Raw genomic sequence first — 24,016 nt, 5'->3', positions numbered from 1 at the left:
ACTGGCGATCGCTTTTGCAGGCCCCTTGTCCGCCACCGGGCCAGATGCCTCCTGTGAGTGCAAGAACGTCGCATGCGATTTTCTCAAACCACGTGTTAGAGGACTGCGAAATGATGAGACAGGCTTCAGTAATGCAGCGAGCATTGCAAAAAAGTGCGTATCGGCATGCCTTGCCTTTGCGCGATAATTCGGGAGTACCTGTGCAGATAGTGTGCGATATGGTTTGGTCAAGCCACTATCTCAAATCTTCCGAGGATGACACTTGTTGCGAGCCAAGCATTACGGACATGCGTAGCCGCGATGTTACGAAATCCATGGTTTATGATAATTGGGGCACCCTGACATAGCGTTACCTATTTATCTAGCGTTTGAGCACTCGACATACAAATGCAAGCGAGGCGGTTCCATTGATCAAAATAAGCTCGTTGCGGATCGATCTACTCGCCCAAATTCATTCCCTTCTATTGCTCATACTGCTAGCGAACGCGTTATTTCAGTGCAATTACATAGACGGATTCCGAAAAAAAAAACAAAGCTGTAGCTGCGGCTGCACTCGTCGTTCTTGTGTCGCCGAGCAGCAGCATTGGTAGAGGGTTTCACTCGGTCGGTGTCGCTTATGGTTTGGTTTATGAGGGTTTAACGTCCTAAAGCGACTCAGGCTATGAGGGACGCTGTAGTTAAGGGCTCCAGAAATTTCGACCACCTGGGGTACTTTAACTTGCCCGGACATCGCATAGTACACGGGCCTCTAGCATTTCGCCTTTATCGAAATTCGACTGCCGCGGCCTGGGGTGGGTGTTCTATTTACTGCGGTGGATGCAGGCCATCAACCACCGTGGGTTGGAGCTTTACGCCAGCCGAAGACCTCGACCAGGCTTCACCGCATGTACACCAGGGGACCGCTGCGCGGCACAAGCAACCTCGGCAGGCAGGGAAGCGGGAGATCTGCTCGCAGCAAGGACGCAGGCTTCCAAGTCCACACAGGAGGCGTTTATTCATTTTAAAGAATAGGATTTAATTTTGCTGACTGTGGCCAAAGAAGGTGGGGTCAGCATTTTAAACGGGAAAGTGTAGTTGTCAAAAGCATCGAAGGCCTTCCGATCTTCCTTTGACTTACGCAGTGATGTTTCAGTTTGAAGGCAAAAAAGCAAGCGAAGAAAAAGTTCGAAAAAACGGAACTTTCAAAAATCTGAACCTAAAAAACATACACTTGGCATGTTCTTCACGGCAAAAACGCATAAACCTGGCATCCTACTTCGTGTTATATTCTCAGAAACTGGAACATGGCCAGATTGTGTAGGAACGTTTCTGGAGCAACATCTTCAAAAACTGCACCTCCAAGATCTTTTCTTAGCAAAAAATACGGGCTGCGTTGCTCAGGTTTTGACAGCACAGAAGAGCAAACCACATTTAGGTTTTTCAGTGGATGTTAAAGATTTATATTATTCCATTTTCGATGACGACCTTCTCCGATGTATCAATCAGTTTATAGAAAATTTCAATGCCCTTGCCTTTCGAAACGAAAGTGGCATTCCTATTGAAGGATTCATGGATCTCCTATCAACTTACCTAAAATCAACTTTTACGACGTGGAATGACCGTCTTTTTTTGCAGAAGGAAGGTACAGTCTAGCCCGGTTATAACGAAGTCGGCGGGAACCGGAAATCGCTTCGCTATATCCGCTATTTCGTTATATGTGGACTACGAAAAAAAATGCAAACATCGGCATACCGATTTATTGCCGCTGAAAGAAGTCGTCCAGCGTCCCCTGAACACGTTTCGCGAGCGCTGACTTCAGGATTGCGGCTTCCATACCATCCAACTGCGAACCAAAGATCTGGTCGAACTGCGCGATAACGCGATAACGATAAAAATGAGCAATGCTTCCAACATGCACAATGCTGCCGCGCTTTCTCCCTGCCTTGCGCATCGCGGCACCGACATAAAACAAAGCGCGCGCTGCCACACCTCCTGCAGACTGTAGTCCAGCTGTGGCGCCGACTGCCTGGGAGAAATAGAGAACCAAGATTGGCCAAGACGGCCGCTCTCTGCGACGTCATCGAAAAAAAAAAAATCGTCTCTGTTCTTTTTTCTATTTTCCCCCTGCGCGGCGTGCTCTACCGCTCTACGCCGTGACGCCGTTCAAGGACGGCGCAACACGAGACCGGCGTGCTTGGATGCAGTGAAGCAACCTTTCGCTTCGCAGGAGAGCAGACGACGCCACGAAAGGACGCCGTCAGCCGAATTTTGCTCTTATTTTCGCGGAAAAAATCGCCTCAAGGACGCAAAAATGTGTTGACTGGCAGATTATTTTTCGGTTGGTATTAAATCTCTTCGTTATATCCGCTGACGCGCTCTTATTTACTTCGTTAAAACCGGACCCAAAATGTATTGAAAATGCAAAAATGGGAATGGGAAATTGAAATCCCTTCGTTATAACCGCTATTTCGCTATAAGTGGCTTCGTTATAAACGGGCTAGACTGTATTTGCTTTGGTTCTGTCACTAGCCCCGTTTTAGGCAACCTCTATCTAGGTAAACAAGACAATTGTAATAAAGATGAAGTGTGGCAGGTGCGCTCCACGCACTCGCGCGCACGGGAGTAGAGAAGACGACGAAGTAGGAGAATACAGATCGGCTCGACCGTATGCTACGTGTACTGTTTAATTGCTAATTATCATTACTTACGATACAACATATTTTGGCGACGAGGATGCTGTTCAGGACCTTGACGTGGACAGCTCGACGTCCGTCATGAGCTTTTCTGGGCTTAAGCCACCACCGCCCTTCCTGCCGACTCCTGGTCGTCCTGCCCTTCCATGGGAGCAATGGGAGCTGGCGTTCCGGAATTATATGCTGGCCTCAGGTGCCTCTACTGTGGGTGCGGATAGGCGGAAGGCCATCCCGCTGAATTGCATCGGACTGGAAGGTCAGCGCATTTTTTATACATTGGCGCCGCCGTCGTCCACTCCAGCGCCTACAGCTGCTGCATCGCACTCCGGTGACCAGGCGCCCCGCCTTGACGAATTTGATGCGGCGATATCCATCCTGTCGAAGCATTACAAATCGTCCGTGAATGTAATCGCCGCACGTCATCGCTTTCGCCGTCAAGTTCAGGCTCCAGGTGAGACAACCGATGAGTACGTCGCTGTCCTTCGCAGCCTTGTCGGCGATTGCGGGTTTGGGAACATGGTGGACGATATGATCAGGGACCAGCTGGTGGAGAAGACCTCCAGTTGCCATCTGCGTGAGCGCCTATTCATGGAAGGCTCCTCTTTGACTCTGTCGCTCGCCGTGCTCCTTGCTCGACAGTGCGAGCAAGCTTCCCGTGAAGCCAGGGAATTGGCTGAGGAGGTCGCTCCAGTACAGCGTGTGGGATGCGAGCGCGGATCAAGACAAACACCACCTCAGGTCCATTGCTGCAAGTGCCAAAGTCAACCATCGCAACCTGTTGCTGCAGTACCAGAGTGCATGTGCTACCGTTGCGGTTCTACGGCCCACCTGGCGAACAACCCTGTATGCCGAGCCCGCAACCGCAAGTGTCGTCGGTGCGGCAAGATGGGTCATTTAGACTCTCTCTGCAAGTCGTCCGACCGTCCTGTTCAAGTCCAGCAAGTTGAAGATTCTGCTGACACATCGTTGATGCCGGATGGCTCCAGCAGTGCATCTATTCTCAATGTTGAAAGTAAAAAAAACGGAATTTTCACCTCGGTCCTAATACAACTTCAACACGATACGATGCAACAACAATGTTATCATTAGCCGGCTGAAACGAACGAAGACCATGGAAGTTTGTTAGTGAAGTTTGTTCAAGAGGTTTGTTCATGGCATTCTTGTGGGTGATTCCAAGAAAGATCAACTGCTCAGATGTATGAAATTTTTAATTTCCTATTTTATATAGAATGCACACATTATGCAGTAGGCCAAGAGTGAATTTCATTTTGGGAAAATGCTAATAGTTGAAAAGAAAAAAATATAAACGGCGCCGTTGCAGGGGCAGCGTTTTCTAGCATGGCTGAATTTCGCCAATTTGCAATGACTTTAGAATCGTGTATGAAAACCATGATCGATATATTTTTTGTGCGCTAAAAGTTCAGATGAGAAAGAATATCTCACGCTTATTTCTGCCATTGTGATGAAATTGTCGATTGCTAGAAAAATTTTCGAAAACGACATGTCTCAAATGCGGCTATTTTCAAGAATTTGTTCCTGCGCAGATATTAAGCACGTCCCTTTGAAATTTGCACAATATGTAAGCATCGAAGTGCTAAACGAGTGTACGGAATTGCATTGCTATGTAATATACGGAAGTGCAAAAAGTATATCTATAAATCTGGCATTTTTTAATATAGTAGTGTTTTTCAAGAATGAAAAGGAAAAAAAACCACGTCCCATATATATTTTCAAAACTCCTGAAACAAGCCTCTAGAAGGAGGCGAAAAAGAATAAGCGAGAACATGTTGCAGTATTCTGTTTCTAACAATGTTATCCAAGCTCAAACCTGTAGCTTCCTGAGCATTGGCAGGAGCGCCTAATTGAACTGGCGGATGCAGCAAACACGCCCTCCGCCGCTCTAGATTTTCCACAAATCCCAAGACTAACACGGTTTCCATCAAGAAGAGGATACCTACTTACTTTTTTATGGACGAACATAGATCTGTGACTTAAGCAGGTTTCGATGGCGCCGCTTTCGCCCGGTGCGGGTAACAGCTAGGAATGCGGCCCATAGGAAACAAATCCTCTCAATGCATTTGTGACTGCAAAGTTTACCTATGAGGTTGTCTTTCATTCAAAAAAAGCCGACTACATCCTAGAAGGAAACGTCGAAGTGTACAACGCAATTTTAAAGGCAATAGTTTTTTAAAACATCACAATATGTACTTGCCAGAGGCGTTTTACAAATACACATTTTGTACTATAGGCTCTTATCGTCGTTTATTAGTGAAGGAGGACCTCATTTACTCATTCTTAAATTTCTGTGATAGGCAAAAGCTTAAAGAAAATTGTAAATAAGTTGAGGGAATGACTTCTCCGGCATAGCTATAACCAGTCTAACCAATCAAAATTAGCCGCCGCGGTGGCTCAGCGGTTATGGTGCTCGGCTGCTGACCCGAAAGACGCGGGTTCGATCCCGGCTGCAGCGGCTGGAATTTCTTTGGAGGAGAAATTCTAGAGGCCCGTGTACTGTGCGATGTCAGTGCACGTTAAAGAACCCCAGGTGGTCGAAATTTCCGGAGCCCTCCACTACGGCGTCTCTCATAGCCTTAGTCGCTTTGGGACGTTAAACCCCATAAACCAACCAACCAACCAATCAAAATTAATGAACAGCGGCAGAAAAAGAAACCGATACAAATGCATTGGTTTCTTTTGCAATACAAAAAAAAATCTATACAAATGTCAAGCCAGGCGTTTGCTCTATTTTACGCTCTCACTATATATAGATTTCCTTCTTTATTGTCTTTCATTTCCCATTTTCGTCCTCAAATGGGGCTTTGAATTTGGCCTCTTCCATAACCATCGTTTCTTCCTGAAGGTAGTCTGCTCCGAAAAGAGCAAACTAATTGATCTGCAAGGAGAGATATGCCTGCAAGCGTTGCAATCATGAGAAGCAGAGGAATAACCCTCGCAAACTTTTCTTTGTAGTTAATTTAGCCCAGTTCCCCAACAACTACTCGTCCGCACTAAAACGAACTCTCGCTGGCAAAAACAGCCAAAGGCGCGAGATTCATGTCATGGACAGTGATAACAGGTATTGGACTCTTGTCTTGAAATGTTCGGTTTCCATCGTAGCGTTGATATCAGCACTGAGGATTTCTTTACTTCATTTCATCTGACTGAATTTTCTTCCTTGCGTAATTTTTTTCTGCATTCGTTTTTCGAGCAAGCATGCGTTGTCATTGTCTTGTAAAATTTCTGCTCCGTAATTTACAGATTGACGTGCCTGCTAACTATGCGAATATTTCAACTGTGGCTATGGTTGGACGCTGTCTACGACGTCACGCGCAATGGACACTTATTTCTGAAAACAGCGAGGAAGATTGATGGCGTCGCACGCAGTGTAAGTTCTACTCGCAGGATCATAGCCCGCAGTGGCATGCCATCTACCTCGCGTCCACACAATATGCGTCCTCTACGGCCAGTGGAATGACCCCGCATGTGTTTATCTGTATAAATCTATCCAAGTATATCAAGAAGTCACCTGTACTCAAAGAATGCAAAACGGAGGCACTAATACTGGCGGTGATAAAGCGCGAGCAATGGCATTTCTAATAGCTTCTTCACGATTGAACTAATTAAAAATCAAGGTAATCAAAATCATACTAATCAAAAACAGAAAAGCGAAGACAAGTAGGTATTTGTGTCAGGTAGACTCTTCGCAAATGGATAAAAAATCTGGAAATATGCTTGTGCTAGCGCCGCCGTCCTCATTGCATGCAGCGCCGGAGCAATCTTACCTGTCAGAAACTTCCCTAATTCCAACCACCTTACGCTGAATAATGCGTTCAGGTGGCAAGCTTAGCGCTACTCATTTTTGTTTTCGCATATCTAACTGAGATTGTTCCCCTGGGTAAATAACGCGCTTTTGCGACCTTTCTTGTTTTATGTGCAATTTCGCTCACAAATATTACCGAACTGTTACCTGCTATCGTCGCAATGCGCTCAGAAAATATAAAAATTCTAGCTGAATTGTAACACAGTGAAATTTCGTATTATTAAAATTTTCCAAATGCCTCCTTTTTCCTAGCCGTCGGGGCACAATCAGACACCGTTCATAATTTCACACATTCCTAATTTTTCCAACGAATGTAGAGAACGTGTGCTCCGTGGACAGCGCCACGATTTTGGTGAACCTACCCGCATGAGAAGCGCAGTATCCGGACAGAACCCGGAACTGTTTTGTTCTATAACCTGCTCACTAGGCAGCTGTTCAGACGGACTTTGTGTTTTGGCTACACGATCCTTTTGAATTTTCTGCCTTATCGTCAACATTTTTCCGTCTCATTGTCACAACTCTTGTACTGTCACTTCGGCCCTGTTCAAAGTACGTGTCCAAAGAGAAACTTTTGAAGGGTATTGTATGTCAGATCGAACAAAGGTTGCTCTGTTGTCAGAAAGTGTTGTACGATGCGCTGGTTTTACCCGCAGGAAAGAGCGTGCAATTTAGGGTCTAGAGAATTTTAAGTAGTTACCGACCTTCACATTCTTTGATTTTCTTTATTGTTACACAGTAAGCATCTCTAGGGGCATCAAAACGCTTGATGCCTCTGGTGCTCCTTGATAATTCCCAAAGCTTTAGTCACGTCTTCTTCGAGCCACTCGGCAACTTATGTTTTAGTTTTCTAGATTCGAATGACCCTAGAGAGCTACAGGCCATTGTCTCTATTTTAAGTCCTGTAGAAACTCAAGATATCGCCTTTTGCACCAGATGGAGCCTGCCACTAAAATAATTTACTTTTAATAACGCGAGGAGCAAACAACCTTTGTAGTGTGCCAACTGTGACAGGTTCCGCTACCGCCATGCGCCGACACTACGCTGCACCTGACGACGACGAATTTATGCGCCGACACTACGCTGAGCCTGACGACGACGAAGTTGCCCCCCGCTCTCTTGGTGCTGGCTACGCCCGTCTACGCTGCCAGACACTGCACGGCGGTTCGGTCTCTTGAGGACGCCTAATAAACGCACCCCTACAATTGGTGCAGGTGCTGGGCTCGTCATAGCTCTGGCAAAGCTTAATAACCTCACTGCCGGTGGTAGGATTTTTCGCGAGGAGCATCTGAAATGCGTCGTCAGCGATGCCTTTGAGGATGTGGTGGATCTTGTCCGCTTCTGGCATGGCGGCGTTGACACGTTTGCAGAGGTCAACGATGTCCTCAATGTAACTTGTGAAGGTATCGTCGGTGTGTTGAGTGCGGTCCCGTAAGCGCTGTTCGGCACGGAGCTTGCGCACCGCAGGGCGGCCGAATACTTCCGCAAAACTCTTCTTAAATACGGGCCAAGTGGGTAGGTCCACCTCATGGTTTCGAAAGCAGAGGTTCGCCACGTCCGTGAGGTAAAAGATGACGTTACTCAGCTTGATAGTGTCATCCCACTTGTTGTAGCTGCTCACTCGCTCATACGATGACAACCAATCGTCAACATCTTGGTCGGCAGTGCCACTGAACAGGGCAGGGTCACGCTGCTGGATGGCTCCAGAACAAATGACGGTGGTTGAACTGGCCGCCGGTGTTGGGGCAGTCTCATTTGGCATGGTTGACACAGGCGGCAGCGTACGGCTCCGGAGTTCCAGGTTGGTAGGGGACGAACCCAGCACCTGCACCAATTGTAGGGGTGCGTTTATTAGACGTCCTCAAGAGACCGAACCGCCGTGCAGGGTCTGGCAGCGTAGACGGGCGTAGCCAGCACCAAGAGAGCGGGGGGCAACTTTGTCGTCGTCAGGCTCAGCGTAGTGTCGGCGCATAAATTCGTCGTCGTCAGGTGCAGCGTAGTGTCGGCGCATGGCGGTAGCGGAACCTGTCACAGTTGGCACACTACACCTTAAACTTTGCACAAGATAAGACTGATAACTAATACCATGAATGAATACCTATGTTAATCAAGGACCTCAATACTCTGAGCTGCACAGTGAACAAAAATGGAGAGCGGAAAAATTGATGCCTTTATGACCACTTTCTCGTTCACCAAAACTCAGTTCAAATCTTTTTTTTACAGAGATAGCTGTTAAAAGAAGGTTCCTGGCATTCGCGTAATAGTAGTAGTAGAAGTGGTACTAGCAGTAATAGCAGCAGTTGCAGTAGTAGGAGTAGTGGTAGTAGTAGTAGTAGCAGCAGCAGTTGTAGTGGCAGTAGTAGCGGTAATATTAAGCAGTAGTAGTGGTAGCTGTGGTAGCGGTAGCAGGAGCAGTTGTAGCAGCAGTTGTAGTGGTAGCCGTAGTACTAGTTGTAGTGGTAGCGGTAGTATTAAGCAGCATTAGAAGTAGTAGCAGTACGAGTGTAAGCGAAAAATTGTCTACACTTCTTAGTGTCTACACTTTCTCCTTCTACAAGAAGGAGAATTTTCGGTCGTGTAGCCGTTTTTGAATCGCTTCCCAACCGTCTAGGTTTTTGGACAATCGACGACCTCTAAAAGCAACCTTGAGCCGCTTAAGCAGATGTAAGTTAGAAAGACAGAGGTCTGGACGGCAAGAAGCGTGTCACAGGGGCATAAAAGAAGGTGATGAATATCAACCCCTCTCACATCTTCAGACAAGAGAAATGGGCTCATTACTGGTTGTTACTCCTTGGTACAAACTGCTACCTGAGCGGACATGTTACACGAGTTGCGAAAGACGGGTCCGGGATAAAATTGCACACGTTGGACCACAGGCGTACCAACTCGATGTCTGCTTGCGCAGACGGCAGTATGACAACCGAAAACACAGTTGGAAGGAATACGCAAGTTTGGCCTACTGGTCCAAGTGCATTCAAAAGTCAGAAAACTGTCTAGAAGACTGATGTCCAGATGCTCACGATTCCATTGTATGTGCAATGACGCCTTCCCTATCGGCAATGAAGAAACATTGTTTGTCCATCAGAAAACCCACTGGCGTCCCCTACAAGCATGTAAGCACCTTAGCTGGCAATTTGAATTGGGCAACGTGCGAAAAATATCAGAAAGCAATACTGTGCTGCGCTTATTTTTTTTCGCACGTGTACATGTCTTCCACCTATCTTTATATGAATAAATTGTAGGAAGACAAGTGTAGATAATTTTGCCTTACTCTCGTAGCCGTAGCAGTAATAATAAGTTGTAGGGGTAGCAGTGTTGTAGCAGTAGTAATGTGAAGTAGCAGTAGTAAGAAGAGGAGTAGTATGTACTTGTAGCAGTGTTAGTGGGGGCACTAGCAGTAGTAGTGGTTGTAGAAATAGTAAGTAGTAGTAGTAGTGACCATACTGCGTCCGGGAGCACGTGGTCACTTGGCACGCACAGCCGGAGCCTGGCGCATGGCTATCAGGTGGGCGATTCTTCATCAGCTGATGCACGCCGAACGCCTTGAAACGGCGCTCATGCTCAAGATAACCTGAAATTACTACGTGACACGGCATCCTGCTCGCATAAGCAGTTCTGGTTCAGGGTGCTTTACCGTTCCAAAGCCACTGAGACTATGAGGGACGCCGCAGTGAAGGGCTGTGGAAATTGCGACCACCTGGGGTTGTTTAACGTGCACTGACACCGCACAGTACACGGGCTTCTAGAATTTCGCCTCCATCGAAATTCAACCACCGCGCCAGGGATCGAACCCGCATCTTTCGGGTCAGCAGCAGAGCGCCATTACCATTGATCCAATGCACTGGCTGCCTAAGCAGTTCTACAGATATTATGATAATGCCTCCAGCGCAAATGTGTCACATCAATCACGTGGCGGGATTTTCGTCGATTCAGCTGAGGTGGACAGTCGTGCTCTGAAGGCTGCCGGCACGCGGGTTATCAAGCGTGCCCATGACTGAACTGCAAAACATGTTCAAGCATGCTCCAAATGTTGCCGTAACATTTCTCACACCATACAACACCCGTTGCTACCCGCCCAAAATAGAAGTATCGAATATCAAGAGGTAAAAATTTGGAATAAAATCCCTTGTGCAGTCTTAGCAACGTCTAATCCTTCTATTTTACTGAAGACCTTTTTTCTGTCACAAATAATTACCTGATTTACAATGTAAATCGTTTAATGCTTATCTCTTATTATTCTCTCTATTGTCGATGTTGGGGTTTGCTATTCATATTTATCATCGAATAATTACTTCTGAGGCAACTGCGTTTATTTTGTAGAAAGAATGCTGCTCTTGATTTCATATCTTTGTTTTTTGTCATCAGCCCTTGCACACTCTTCTATTTTTTGTCATTATCCCTCATGTATTTCTGTAATTTGAACCAGCTTGCTTATACGCTCTGCATTTTTCCATTGCATTCATATGTGTATTATTTGACATGCAGTAAAAAGCGTTTGTCCTCAATAATCTCTTTGCTTTTATTGTATGCATCCACAACTAGCCTTGGGCTAAGGATCCAGACAGTGATGTCTGTATTGTGCTGAAGAAATGATAATAATAAAGAATTGAATTGAATAAAAACAACGTCATCAAACAATAACGCGTGGCAGCAGGTTTTAAAGTAAATTCAGTTGATAAAGCACAAGGTGGAGCAGCTAGCAATTATGGCCGCAATGCCAGGGAGGCCATTGCCGTATAATTTTTTTCTGTGCTTGCAAAATGCTGATGTTTTCTTTTCTAAAGTTGAGTTGCAGTGTGCTTAACGGGGCCAAGCCTGACAAAGATCCGATTTGATTACACGTATAAAATTTATAAGGAGTACCAGAATGTTGCACTTTTCCCCATAACTTGTTTCGCCCCACTCTGCCCTATGTTTCTGTTCTCATGAAAGAAAAAGTGAAAATATTGTGATTCATTGCGGCTTCTCAAGCTTTATTCTACAGTTATTTCATTTTTCTATGCAGGTGATCAAGGAAAGAAAGAGCACGTTCCACAGGCTTTACAAAAGCTACCCTGCAGGAGATGTCAGCGGGGGCGACGGGAATAACAGCTGGTTGTTGCTGGACGGTTTCCTGTTGGCCCACATGAGAACGCCCTCATACACGCTAGAAGACGTTGAAAAAGATCTGGCCTCCCTGTTGTTCGCAGTGAGCTTGAAGAATATGCATTCTTCCCATTCGCTTCATGCTTAATGCAATGTCATACGGATGCACAATCATAAGCAAAAACTATATTTACTCTGTCCATGGAACAGAGGCATCACCCATATTAGTCCAAATAACCGAATACTGCGGCAGCTGCAGCCATATTTTTCCACAAACTTCCATATCCCATTCGCCCACATACCCAGAAATTCTGAGCAAAAGCACTTTTCAACGGGAAATACTTTTAGAGCAATTTTTTACATATTCTAACATTTCACTTTAAGAATCAATATATCCATAGATATCCCCGTGTCAGGCTTGATATTTTTGCTATTAACGTTTTTCTATCGTCGGAAACGTTCTTTATTAGCTTTTAAGGCGGTCAACTACTCGATGCTAGCGATGAAAAAACTTTAAAAGAAAAACTTGGCTACTCATTGGAGGAACGGACCATTGCCTCCAAAATTTCTATAAGAGCACATTACACTATTTCAATATTAACAACTTTTGTCCAAGTATGCTGGAAATTCCTTACTTTCTGCCGTAGCCTGCTACGCTCGCGTTCTCACAGTTTGGACAACTTATGATTCTATTATTGAGGCTAGCAATAACGCATAAGCTACGCGAAAAGTCAAGAAAAAACTGCATCGCGTCATAGAAACAGGCATCTTGCCAAAGAAATAGTTGGTTTATTATCAGAGTGCAGCTACCTCCCTACTAAAAGGCACTGTGATAAATATCGGCTAAGGAAAGTGCAGGGTACCAGTTTGGGCAACGAAAAGCATACAACACCCATTTTTCTTGTTTATTTGTTTCTTCCAAAATCCTAATGCCTTCCTGTGGCTTCGACGATCTGATATTTTCAGGGCTGTGCATTTTTCCTTTTATATTTTCTATAGCACTGGAGGTAAAAACCTGGTGATATTTTTTAGTTCAAATTGGTGTTGAAATCAGGTTATTAAGCAAATATTTCTAACACTGGAGCATTTTCAGGTCATGTTTTTTGCAGCGAAAATCAGTTTCTTATCAGCGCTCATTTCCTCTGGGGAAAAAAATGCCCTATTTCTGGCTGACTATTTTACAAACTATCAGAAAATGACAGTTTAACGAGAAATTTTGCTCGCCGAAAGAAAATTTTTTTCCTAACATATTGTAAATATTTCATTGCCTACACTACTTACTATGCAACACTTACGCACGTGTGCTATAGACCTGCCTCTCTAGTACACTGCGAAACCACTCAATAAATATCACAGCGGCCGGTTTAAAAGCGCAAGAAATCTTCAACATGGCACCGTTAGCCTGAATAGCACTTGATAGAATGATGACGGTTAATTACCTCGTCAGTGCACACGTTTTCCTCTATCGCCTCTAAAAGGTATTTTTCTTCTTCAGATTAAACCACATCATCAATGAATGAATAAATAAAGCTTTTATTGCAAGGGAGGGATCGCACTCGGCCGCTGTTGAGGAATTCGGAGGAGGGATGGGGGCTTAGGTACGAAGGCTGCTTCTAGTTGGTCGTCCTCACAGCCTTCATAGATGTGCATCGTAATTCCGTCGATCTCTCTTGCACAGCTCGAAGCAGGCCGCTCTCAATACCCTATGCTGCGATGGCACATTGTGCTGCGGTGCTTGATCGTATCTGGAGTGCTAGGGTGGCCAAGGCGTGAAAAGCGGTTTTAGAGCATCAGTTGATCAAAGACACTTCTCTTAAATAACCAAAAGATATCCGGTACTTTTCGTGGTTCTCTTCCGCTTTGTCACGGAGAAACGTCTGTTGCGGAGGTATTTCCATTCATGTGTAGTATAACGAGCCCCTCATTCCCCTGCCCTAGTGTCTTCTCTAGGAGGTGCGTTTTCAGGTAGAAGCCACGTTTAACCCGATTTTTAGGGAAATCTGTTCGTGGTGCAAAATTCACCTAAAATCTCCAGGTTTTGCCCGAAAACGGCGGGCATTAGGCATGGTCCGGTTCATCCACTACACCATGGTGTCAGACGATGGTTTCTTTTTGAACGACTGTATGTGTTAAGACACCAACAAAGTATGAATAGATAACGCGTGAGGATAGGCCGCTTCTTCCTTGATGTTACTGCCTACTACGCTCTATAAATAATATTATAATATATATGAAAATATTATAGTAATACAGACTAATATTAGGGGATAAAACTAAACTCCTTCTACCAGAGTAAAATTCGAGTGAGCGGTCTCAGTGAGGGGTACAGAGGAGGTTAATTATGAACTGGAAGCTACTGGCTGCCCATTGAATGCACTACTGTATTACGGCAGTAATTTTCAGTCGGCTAAGCATGAAGAGCTGTGGCCGCGAAGATAATGCAAAATATACTATGAGGTCATAGGCGCCGCACACGTACACTTTCAGTTCTTTAAGCGCGTTACATCACTAGAAGTCGGTTTATGAAAAACAATGAACAATAATGCATGATAGAGCTTTACCTTCACTTACAAAATTAATATATCGCATTTCGACACGAAGTGCACCCCATTTAACAAGCTTCGGGCATTAACTCGCTAATGTTTCCTACTTCTACCGGTGTAAAAATATTTACAGGGCAGTGATTCCACTTCGTGCGCCCTCATCTGGTGCCTCTAACTCCTCGGCCTACATCAGGAAAAACAGCGAAGAGTGCAACAGGAACTGGATGATGTCATGGGTGTCGACGCCAACCGGGTTTATACAATGGATGACCTGAAGAATTTACAATACATGGAATTCTGTGTAAAGGCATGTATCATATATGCATCAGCTTGTCTCTGTCTCGAACAGTCCGTATTTTGCGTTGCGGTTAGCTGATCTGTCGCATAGCCGCGGAATGCACAACTGCTAAAACATGTATGCCATTAAAGCTGGTTTTACTTGTCATTCATGATTCTATATGGAGAATACGGTGAGTGACGGCATGTAAAACATAGAGAAATTCATCTTTATTAAATACTCATCGTTCTTGACGGGAATAAAAATCAATACAATCCATAATAAAAATTGTTTTGCACCTTTCGTACAGCAATTTGGCAAATTAATTCTATAAATTTTATCGATTATTTTATACCATGATTCATTACATTTAGGGGTTCGACTTTTCTGTTTTCATTTTTTTGAGAATTCGGAAGTCTTTTTTAGGCGCTCATGTCAGATCGCAGTCTTATTTCTTTTTTTCGGCGAATAATATTTCCGACACATTAATTCTTGTTCTGTGATATAATGTATTCCTGCGCGTTTAAAAGCAATTTGGAGTTTAAGTTCCCTTTTTTTTCAGCCAGAGCATTTGGTCTACAAGTGCTATACGCACAGCTGGTCGTATTTAGAGCTGTGCAAATAAAGATAACTATTATCCCCCTTTAAAAAAGTATCGGAATTTAATACATGGAACCTTCAGACAGCCTCAAGGGGAAATCGGGGGCTAAAAAATGATAGTTTTCATGTTATCGTTGGGTTGTTGCGCGGGCTTAGCTAAGGACGGGTCGTCATTTTACCTGCGTGTTGACGGCAGCAGTAAAACATCCACTTAACTGCAGAGGAACGCAGAACATGACATTTTTTTGTCACATCTATTCATGGTTTAGCAAGGAGGAAACCTACTCAACTAAGTAACTACCCCAAGCAGGTGATGACAGTGAACAGCGCTACGCAAGCTGACGGCGTTTTTCGCGGTGGTCGAGCCTCCCACGCAGCACAACCACACAACCTAGGACAGCAGTATACCTCAAAACGCTTGACTGCGCTACTTAATTCATCGGTACCACCATGCCATCAGTGCTCGTCTTGCGTACTTTCTTAATTATCTGCTTTGATTACTCCTACCTAACGGTGAGCTGCTAGTGGTCTAGGGTGTTGACCTTTTTTGGTTTAATTTCAATTCAGTTTGAAATTAAAAGTTTAAAATTGAATTCGCTGCAGTTACGTTTTTTCCGTTTAAGCAGAAAGTCCAACTCCTACATATAGTGTATTCGTAAGTAGATAATATTTTTCAATTTGCTGCATGAATCTAACAGCCAGTCAGCGAATCAATCAATGAATGCATGAAACTATCAATAATTAAAACAAAGAATAAATGTTATTAATTTTAATATGTGCTTGCACGGTACCAGGCCAATACAAGATATACAAGACTGGGACCCAAAAGTCTGATATTTTAAAACAATGGTCGGGAATCTACCGCGCTGTCTGGAAAGTGTGCCTGACGATTTGGCAAGATGTTGGATACGCCGTTCTGATCAAAGCATTGACGTATTGGTAGAGCTTGCTTAATATCTCAAGGATTACACACAATTGCATAGTAGAACCAAGAGGGTAGGAAATTTACGAGCTACGTTCCAGTGTATAAAGAGAACTTTTTTTTTTTAATTTTTCTTGGCGGTTACATGTGGGTCTTACATTCCAGGAGGCTATGCGGCTTTTCCCACCATTTCCGTTAATCGCAACTCTACTAGACGAAGATGTGACCCTAGGTAAGGTTCCGTTTGCTTACTGAGATCATTCGAATTTTAAGTGGTATCTTCATTATCACCAGCTGAACTGAAACATCAGACAGCTTCAATCGCGGCACGTTAGCAACAAGAAGTGTAATTAGCTTGAAAGAATAAACATTTCCAGTCCTATTTACCCCGTTTTGTTTATCTCCTCCAGAATGCATTTAAGAAATCCGCACCATCGCAGTGCTAGTACATGTAGTTGGTTCCACTGTCAGTTATAATCTTAGCACAGCACTCTTGGAGATCCACTCCGTAATACATGCCACAGATGAACTTTCAAAACTTGCTCTTCGCCTCATCAAAGCCATATCTTTCAGCAAATTCTGTGTGTCATTTCATTCGCGGAACAATGCAAAACCGATGCAGCAATGATAATTTACACTGCAACCTTACTAACGCCTAGGAAAACCTAGAGCACGTCGCACTCACAGTGCACAAGATATCCAGTCACAGAGCTCACAGGCAATCAGATAGCAGATCACATTGCCCGACGAGAAATTCACCCATGTCTACCTGTGATCCCCTGGCCAACGCAGACGACTTGTGAGCTGTGCCTGCATTAGATACAACTCAGAGGCCACTAATCACATCTACCAGGGCAACTTACTATGCACATTCCCAACTAATTGCAACACAAATAGGAATACTTCCTCGGTTTGAAAGAAAACACTTATGCCCATAGTTGATTCCGAGAAAATCTCCTATATAAAATAGATGGAGGGTAAAAACGATCACCCCTAAGATTTCTGTGGCCTGAGTTTTCGAAATGCATAAAGTTTTCATGCGTTCACATTTTTTCTGGAATCCTCGCTTGAACAGTCGTTGCACGCGCTACGTAGATTTGTTCTTCCAATTTCGTAAGAAGCGTCTCATGTTTCTTCCCCTTGGCCGCGATCATCTATATTTGCCGCCTGCTTGTTCCATATGTCATAGTCTGCTTACGTCGCATTCTTAGGTGCAAATGGCATTTGCCGTGAGATGAATAGAACATTTGAAAAGTAGCTCTCTAGCATTTACATTTACTTACACATACTAGAAGGTGACTACCGTCAGCACTGTTTTGTGGATTAATGGCACTTAAGATTTTTGTGGCCTCGGTGGCGAAGTGGTTCATATTTCCGTGTATCCACAGTACTGCTGGAAATCCTCGCCCGACCATTTCTCCCGAATGCGTAAATTTGTTCTTCCAATTACGTTATCGGCGTCAAATGTTCCTCCCTGTTGACAACGATTCTCTCCCTTATCCTCCTGATTGTTCCGTGTGTCATTGTCCGCTTACTGCGGCCTTGGTAACTGCACAGTGGAATTTTCGTTTAATGGAATACTAAGCATGAACCGTAACTCACAAGAACGGGAACTGCTATTTGCAGCAAGGTGGCTACCGCGATCACTGCCTGTGTGGATTACTGGTGCCAGCCAACATCTCTATTGTTGTCAAGCTTATACTGCATGATGGAAAGCTGTGCATGTAGTGCAACCATTTTTTTTTCAGACGGCATCACGTTGCCAAAAGGTATCTGCTGTATGATCAGCGTCTTCAGCTTGCATCGAAATCCGCAGCAATTCGAGAGACCAGATGAGTACATACCGGAGAGGTTTATGCAGGAGGAAAACAGTCGCCGGCACAGATTCAGTTACATACCGTTTTCAGCAGGTCCGAGAACATGCATGGGTGAGTTTTATTCCGAAGAAATAAAGGCAGAGCGGCCACCACTACCTGACCTTCTGGCCACCACTTTTGTACACGTCGTAGCGCCGAGGTGCTCACATGGTGACTGTAAGTCCGTGCTTTGGCATGTGCACGCGCCAAGGGAACTGGTATTGCGCCAAAATAGCAATGCCATCAACCATGCATGTCTCCAGGCAGTACCTAGGGAGGTCAAAAGTGGCGCCCTTCCTACCGAATGGAAGCAGTCTTTCTAGCCCTTCCTTTACCCCAGTCTCCCTCCGGAATGGCGCAGGTCAAAAGCGTGACTTAAAAACTTAGTTTGGTTTATGGTGTTTTAACGTCCCAGAGCGTCTCAGGCTAAGAGAGACGCCGTAGTCAAGGGCTCCGGAAATTTCGACCACCTGGGGTTCTTTAACATGCACTGACATCGCATAGTGCATGGGCCTCTACAAGTTCGCCTCCATTGAAATTAGACCGCCGCGGTCGGGATCGAACCCCCGTCTTTTGGGTGAGGAGCCGAGCGCCATAACCACAGAGCCGCCGCGGCCACAACGTGACGTAAAAAGAAGGATTGCAGTTATAGTGAACGGCGATTGTCGTTTGTCATGCACGTTCATTTTGTTCCTTCGCGATAACGTTTTTCCTCTTCAAATCAACTGAGCGCATCCATGAAATCAAGCCAGCACTAAGTAATCCGATTTCGCATGGTTTTCATCCCTTTCCATATGTCTTGCAGGCTTCAAGGAAATAGGTAAGAGCGAAGGCAGACCTGCTAATTTTGAGCTTACGGTCTTAAGTGCGCCGATATGCCACTTTTCGCACACACGAACTGCACAGTTCCTGACTGTGTGACTCCCATATGATCCGAGTTCACGTTAGAGGCTGCCGATGGAGCCTTAGGGTTTTGATCTTCTGAACGGAAATGAAAAAAATTGTTTCGTCACCCACCTCGGAAGCACGAGGAACTTCGAACGATACTGCAGAGCAGAAGGAAATTGAGTGTGTTGTTAAAAAGCTGTACGGAACAGTCGGATATACAGTTAAAAATGAAACGGATGGACGCTTTCCGGAAATTTGTTTCCTTCCTCGTCCGTATAGGCAAGCTGCAGCGCTCAAGTGATGCTGAAATTGTAGCACTGAGTGAATATAAGATGCTGCCGTCAGCCACTTGGGCAAGTACAATTACGAGATCACATTTTGAACGATTAGAGGCACGCGTTTGGCTCAAAAATTCGTAGCGGAGTTTCTATGTACATTGCCCAGTTAGTTGGCGCATGTCAAGAGTGGCTTGGGTACAGCGCAGAAGCTCTCGCTTATGACTGAAAGAACGTTACTGCGCCTAAAGACGTTGGCGCTACACGAAAAGAACACGTCATGTGCATGCCTTGTTCTGTTTGTGTTGTGTCTCGTGCTGCGTTTTTTTTTGTATTGTGTCTCGACGTATTGTAGCGCAGTGACGTTCCCTCTGTCACCAATTTGCCCAATTTGCTGGCTCATATTCTTTTTGCATCTCGCTCTGGTTTCTCTCTAATCCGTGCATGTCCTGTTTTTTTTTTGACAACACAAAACAAAGTGAACCATGGTTAAGGGGGCAACCTTGGTGTTGTTAGCCAGCGTTTTGACAGGAGGACTCGTCTCCATCTGTGCGGAGCGTTCATCTTTGGCGGGGGTTAACTAACGCCTTCACTAGGAGAAGGAAACCACGGTGAGGGGCAGGTGGGTGTGATGTGCGAAGGGTGGCGGGATGCACACTGTGAACTTGAATACCTGTTGTCGAGGCAGGATGGCTGCTAATAAGGATTAGGCCTACTGACATGCGAAAGTGTGATAAAGAACAATACCAGCTTAGCACAGCGAAATGTGGCGGGTGTGGACCGTGGACATACAGCGACCGTGGACTTGAAAGCCTTTGTGTCCAGGTATGGAGAGCTGCGAGCGGGTGGGTTACGGCTGTGTTTTACGGTTCTGCACGTGATACGGAAAACTTCTGCGCAGGTTGCTTCTTAATCTATTTCGCTGTTGCCAGGTTAAGCTCCGCAAGGCGGAAGATCGACATAGGGTGCGCAAAAAATAACTTTGCGGACTTTATTACGGCTTTCTTTGAAACTCATGATTAAACTGCGCGAAAAAAAACTCGGACTGAGACAGAAAATACATACACACATAGAGCGTAGATCACACATAGAGCGCAGTACACACATCTGCGCTCTATGTGTGTACGTGCTTTCTGTCTCTGTCCGAATTTTTTTTTCGCGCAGTTTAATCATGAACGCCAAGCACCAACTAGCCAGCCAGAAAACCCGTCTTTGAAACTTAAGGATTCTTAGAGAACGCTAAATGAAATTAGTTTATGCGTCATGCATAAACTAAGGCGTGAGTAGAGAGCGAGTACATTTGGAAATTGCCGCAATCGCACTAATACTCTCTTTGTTTTCTTTATCTCCACAATCCACCGTGGCTGGGCACCTACAGTGTCGTCTGTTTCAGTGTTCTCCGCTAAGCACAAGCTTTGACGCGGCAGGCGCATTTTTCTGCACGTGAAATAAAAATGCTTCTGGCTTACAGAAATTTCGGACCAGAGTAAGATACTGACCTTGGTAGAATTAACATCGAAGCTCGACATGGCAGCATTTTTTATTTCCCTACTATCACAGAATAGTAATATATAGAATATATAAATACTGTATTGAGTGAAGACACATATTCACTCTCAGAGTAATATTTACCAACAATATCCAAGAAATTTCTGGGCTGCATGCGATATATTTTATCCGAACTGTCTTCCTTCTATCTTTCAGGTCAGAAGTTCGCCATGATGGAGATGAAAGTTGTGCTGGCGAAGCTCCTCACCAAGTTCAGCATAGAAGCTCCGCGACCACTGGAAGAAGTGCAGATGACTTTTCAGATCGTTCTCAAACCAAAAGGGGGACTTCCAGTGTGGTTAAGGCCACGCGGTCATTCATAGTAATCGTGGGAATCCAGCTACGCCAAACTATAAATCTTTTGTTTGAAAGAAAACTATGTTTGGATATTTCGGTGCCTGGGCAAAATACAATTTCGCTGATGTCACTGGCGGCTTAAACATCGCTTATAACAGGTTTCAAACTCCAGCATTAGCGAACAATTTCTTTCTTCACAGAGCTGTCCTCCTTTCGTAGTTCAGTGCTTTAAAATTTAAAAACTAACTTAGCGCGAATCGCAATAAGTCAGAGTTGCCAGGGAAGCGACGCGCAATAATGTTAAGCAGAAGAGAAATCAGATTGGTAGCCTTGCATGTTGCGAAGGAACACAGAAATAAAAAGTGAAAGAATGAAGCGCAGTAGGGAATGCTTTGACGAAAGGCTGACGCAATCGACTGGCCGGGAACATTGCCATAACTGTACACAAGACGCAGAGCAGTTTGTAGAGAGACCTCGCTGCTGACGTTCCCTGAAACACAGTCCAGATATGCGGTTTTTTGTTTTAAGATAGTCAAATGCGCACCAGGGCTCTGTGTTTTTCTGTACAAATCCAAGCGCACCCACAAAGCGTGATAACGTTAGGCTACCGCAGGAGAAAAAGCCAGTGCACTCCGGTATAGTGATGAGAAAAGAACATTGTGGTTGTGGTTGATGCAGTTTAATGTCCTAAAGCGACTCAAGCTATGATGGAGGCCGTTGTGGAGGGCACTGGATAATTGCGACTACCTGGGGTTCTTTAACCGGCACTGACTTTGCACAATACTGACGTCTCTAGCATTACAACTCCATTAAAATGCGACCGCCATGTCCACAATCGAGCTCGCGTCTTTCGGTTCAGCAGCCGACCAGCATAACCACTTAGCCACCACGGCGGCCAGGAATGAGCATCGATCCATAAGCGAAATCTAGATATGAAGAAATAAGTGTCGTCATTTGTTGTGGTAAGGTAAGACGGTTTATTCCTCATGGTTTATTCCCCATTCCACATAGGAATGGCTCAGTGGTTTTGTAGACATGTGTATAACACATCTTGTCCTTCCATACGGCAGTCGTGCCATTTCGGAAATTCATAATAGAGTTTATAAGATCAGTGGTGTATGGTGTGCCTTGAAGGAGTTGGGCAGCTGACTTGATAGACAAAATGTGGTCTATTCTTGCCTGGGACCATATGAGACGGTTGTGCCACAGCCGCTCTATCTCCCTGTTGGAGCGGTCCGCCGAGTACGCCGCGCCGCTGCTGTCCGCGAAAATACCAGTTTGCGCCACCGCGGTGGCCGTGGCGCTAGCCATCGGTGAAGGAGTCAAAGCGCTCGCAGGGTACCGGCCGCATAAGTAATTGAATTATCGGCTGTAATTTAGGGGTATGCACAGCAATTTCTAGTGTACAAAATGTCTTTGAAATCCTGCCAGGTCGACGCCTGTCATTAACGTACTAAACGGGTTACAACGAAAGTACATTTCTGCGCGGAAACTGGTTTCCGTGGGTCGCCTTGTGCACTGAGATTTTGGAAATAAAATGCATTTGTCGGTTAAATGGTTTCCTGCGCATTAATAATACCTGCAATTATTTGTAATAAAGAACGAGCCGACTACTATCATTTCGTATTTTCGTAAGCTTAACACAAAAGAACCAAGACGCCTACGGCCACGGATGATATTTGCATGAAAAGATAATTTTTACAACACATGAACTTCATGAAATGTGATCAAACGCGTTCTATTTTTAATTGACGCTGTTTAGAGTACGCTCGCTAAAGGTTTGTCTTTTATATACGTTTCCATAAAACGTACTTATTTGCATTTATCGCGGGCAAAAGTATGTTATCAAAAAACTCGAGGCACCGTAACAATATTTGTGAGTATTGCGGGCGTCTGTAAAAGATGGCTAGTAGTAATTTAGCTTTCCGGAAAAAAATTCAGCCAAGTAAGCGTCTATGTTCGAAACAAAGTGTCAAGCTGTTGTTCATAAGCGCATATGTCTTTTTTTTATCATTTTCTTTTCCGTGATTTTAATGATTTGTATACCTTGTTTGTACAAAAAAAAGGAAAAATGCCTTTTGCAATTTTTTTTGCTTTACTTTGCACTGTTGAACTAAGGCGTTAGTTTGATGCTAAATAACGTACCAATTGTTTTAGCTTCAATTTTACTCACTGCCCTGTCTTTTGCTGTATTATTATTGCATACATTATATTTTTCCTCCCGGACCTCTCACTAGCTTTTGGCTATTGCTCCAGAAAGTATTTTGTAATTTGAAATGCTACAATGAGAATAAAATAATATAATTATGATAAAACTGTCAGTGGCACGAACAGATGAGCTTCGCTGACCACTGCGCGACAGCAATAGGCTATCGCCGCAGCCTCGTGTTAAACCGCAACACGCTCTAGCGCTCTACAATGCACATCGTCTTCTTCATGAACTAATACTACTATCAAAGTATTGAGCAATGGAGCTGTAGTGTCAGAATGATGTGCACTGCATGCTTTGGCGTGGACAACGCTGTGGCAGAAACACGGTGCTAGAGCAGTACACGTTGGCGTTGACAATATTGCTTCAGAAACACGCCACTGGAGCATAGGCCACCGGCGTACGCTGTCTAAATTTTCACTGACGATAAAAAAAGTGAAAGACGCACCTCGATGGCACTTTCAGTTATGCACGTGGCGGTGGTGCCCAGCTGCAAAAAACTGTGCTTTCGCACAATATTTCGTGCTTAGAAATGCTAAACCGCCAGACATATTTTTTCTAGTGCTTTATTTAGAACGTGTTCACTGACATCCTTTTTTTTTTCAAGCTCTTCATGCTGAAACAACCTACGGCCATCTGGTGAGCAGGACGTGAAGGCGGAGAGCCAAGACAGTGGGGAGGGATATATGACATGTGTAAATAGCCCTTTAAATAAATAGTCGCTGTAATGACCCAATGGCAATGGGTTTCGGCTGCTGAACCCAAGTCCACAGAATTCAGTCAAAGTTTTGGGATCTGCATCTTGGACAAAGGCAAAACGCAAACATGTCATGGGTTGACTGCTGCCAGGCCACGTTAAAGGGTCCTATGTAGGCGCAATTAATCCAGAGCCCTCCACTACCGCGGCAGCTTCAGAGTTTCGCACCCCGCATACCATACCACTTTTTAAGTGAGTGTAGAACCTACAGTATCCTTTTAGGTTTTTGAGAAGAAGGAGGCCTCCTCCTAAACCATCAATTTAGCATTG

The 24,016-nt window shown here is 44.7% G+C and overlaps 1 pseudogene across 1 annotated transcript in view; it reads left to right on the top strand.

Annotated features, from left to right (window-relative positions):
* LOC149354336 (cytochrome P450 4c3-like) overlaps window positions 1-22,195 on the top strand; it is a 42,163-nt pseudogene extending 19,968 nt beyond the window's left edge. The window contains exons 4-9 of the transcript XR_016289337.1: window positions 5,931-6,057; window positions 11,495-11,677; window positions 14,251-14,424; window positions 16,082-16,148; window positions 17,665-17,844; window positions 20,640-22,195. The product of XR_016289337.1 is annotated as a cytochrome P450 4c3-like (transcript). The remainder of the gene's footprint in view (window positions 1-5,930; window positions 6,058-11,494; window positions 11,678-14,250; window positions 14,425-16,081; window positions 16,149-17,664; window positions 17,845-20,639) is intronic.
* The last annotated feature ends 1,821 nt before the right edge of the window (window positions 22,196-24,016 follow it).

The sequence above is a fragment of the Amblyomma mixtum genome, chromosome 3, assembly GCF_055824585.1.
Source record: "Amblyomma mixtum isolate Tamu chromosome 3, ASM5582458v1, whole genome shotgun sequence".
Classification (NCBI taxonomy): Eukaryota; Metazoa; Arthropoda; class Arachnida; order Ixodida; family Ixodidae; genus Amblyomma; species Amblyomma mixtum.
The sequence above is the reverse complement of the archived record's forward strand: the minus strand, read 5'-3'. Positions and strand labels throughout refer to the sequence as shown.